A 2,797-nucleotide genomic window follows, 5' to 3' on the forward strand; every position below is an offset into this window, starting at 1 on the left:
GTCTAGATTTATTTTTATTTAAAGGTCCAATTTCTAATGTTCCATTATCATCCTTTGAGCAAAAAATGTAGGAATACGGTACGATTTGCCTGGGAACAAAGTTAAGCCTAGACCTAGGACTTTGATCAGGTTCAAAATTTGGGTCTCTGTCAACATCATCACATTCTGACCCTTCAGAATTAAAAATTTCATTTAATATACCAAATATATTATTAGTTTTTAAAGTTATTGTCTTATTGTATTAGAAACTAATTCATAAAAATTACCAAAATTAAGAACTAGTAATCATTATTGACATAACCTCAATTTCATGAACAAATTTGTGTAAGCAATAAAGTCAATAATATAATGTTTTTGCAATAATACGTTATTGAATACACTTAAATTCCTTCAAATATTTACAATCTGTCATTAATTTTTTTAAATATACTGCTTTACCACGCCCAACACTCAAAAACAACAAAACAAACAACATTCAACATTGACTTACTTCACTTTTATTTTCAACCAAACACATGTTCTGTTAGAAGTAAAAAATAGTGCTGCTCCCAGTGGAAAATTAGTGAACTAATGACTAAAGCCACTTTCATTCTAAACACTTGTATGACAAAGGTTTCCAAAAATTGACTTTGAACTCATTTTTACATTTTTTGACTTACTTTCATTCTCACCGGCTCATTTAATGTTATTTCTTATAACTTTGTATTGTGTCAAGAATAGTGACATTTTAAATGTGTAACATAAGATGCTCAACGAGAGTACTTCCAATTATATCGTGTATTGTAATTAAACGAAGTAGAGCTAAACCACACGCGTAACATGCTTTTATGAGGTTAAATAAAATATTTAAGGTCTGTAGCTCATTTAATTATTATCTCATAAAACGAAAAATTTGTCAGAAAATATATTTTTAAATCCCTTGGCAAACAAGGAGAACTTGTGTCAGGTTACTAGTGGTACGTGTCAACTACGCTGGGCCAAATTTCATGGTAGGAGATGCACCTTCATAGAATGATATTGTGTACCTAGAAATATTGGTGCATTCTCTTCTTTCATATCACATCACTGTTTCAGTAATAATATATATATATATATATATATATATATATATATATATATATATATATATATACTGGTTGTCCCAAAATTACAGGACCAAACTTCACCAAATTGTTCAGGAGGTCAAACTGAACGAAAAATGTTATATAATGAAGAAAACATTTTTCAAGATATCTTTTAAAGTAATGCATTCTCTTCTTTCATATCATATCACTGTTTCAGTAATAATATATATATATATATATATATATATATATATATATATATATATATATATATATATTATTATTATTACAGCCATCTTACCGTTACCACAATGCGTATCCATTCGAGCAATATAAAAATATTGGCTAACGCTCAACCAAATAGTATGGAGTGTAATGCACCATTTTCGAACTAAATGTAATTCATGTAAAACTAAACTTCATCAAAAGTTTCAAGTATATAGATTAGTCCATCTTCGAGACTATTCGAACCAGCAAACAGTCATAAATACAAACAGAAATAACATTTGTTTCGAACCCCTCGAGTATTAGGTTTTGCTAACGCTAATTCAATATGTATTAAAGAAATATTTTAAATTATTAAAACACGATCATCATACTTATCTGTATGAGTAATAAAGCTGGTGGTATCATGGCCGTACTGTTAAAAGTCAGTGAGACCTGATACCAAAATGTCACTTTCATTATTCATTTTTGCCTCCATACGTCCATGTATGTATGTACTGCAAATAATTATTATATACTTAAATACTGAATCCGTCTGTAAGAGTTTTAATCTGTTAATCCCCAAGAAAAGTTTAATGTTTAAAACTTGTTAATTCAAGTAACCTTGGTTTGTATTCCTCAAGAAAAGGGTTTGATAATTTTAGAAAAACCTGAACAGTCTCCAAAACACATAGGCAAACAGAAAAGTATTAGCCGATTATTTTTCATAATTTTACTACAAATAACACTAAAATTTTTATAAGATAGTGAGCATATACTTCGTCTTTTCTAGTCTCGATATTTTCACAACATTATTGTCCATTAATTTAGTTTGGGTTTGTGTGTAACCCTGATTTTACGTATAAAAGCTCGTATAAGAACGCTATAATACTACTAGCTACTATTAATAAAATAAAAAAACTAATTTTAGTGCTATTTGTAGTGGAATTAAGAAAAATAATCGGCTAATACTTTTGCAGCAGGGAATCATTAAAAAGGATTGAAAATAGTGATTTGAAAAAAATGAATTATACATAACCGCAAATTAAGCGTAGGACTTTGAAATATAAAGGGTAATTATCAATATGAATAAATGACTATTGATTTTAAGAAAAGTGCACTTAACTTTAAGAGATAAGTTGTCATTAGGAGTTATAGAAACAACTTATTCCTCAGAAATATGCGAAGGTTTTTGTATGATAAGAATTGGGTTTTAGAATACTTCAAATAAGATGTAACACTACATATATTTACTTTTCAAACGGTTTCTAAAACCGACCTTCATAACCCCTATATACACACCCTAATTACACATAAGACCAATATAAAATGTTTGATAACGCAGAGTCATATCCAATATTGACATATTAACAATGATGGCCTTTATCTTTTTTATAGAAAATAACATTAATGCTAAATTTCGACACAGTTTATCAGTTCGTCCTAGAGTTATCGTGCTGATATGAAAACAGAAATACAGAAACTGTTTCGATCTTGGTAACAGGTTTATAGTAACCAACAGCAATACC

Source organism: Homalodisca vitripennis, chromosome 8, assembly GCF_021130785.1.
Source record: "Homalodisca vitripennis isolate AUS2020 chromosome 8, UT_GWSS_2.1, whole genome shotgun sequence".
NCBI lineage: Eukaryota > Metazoa > Arthropoda > Insecta > Hemiptera > Cicadellidae > Homalodisca > Homalodisca vitripennis.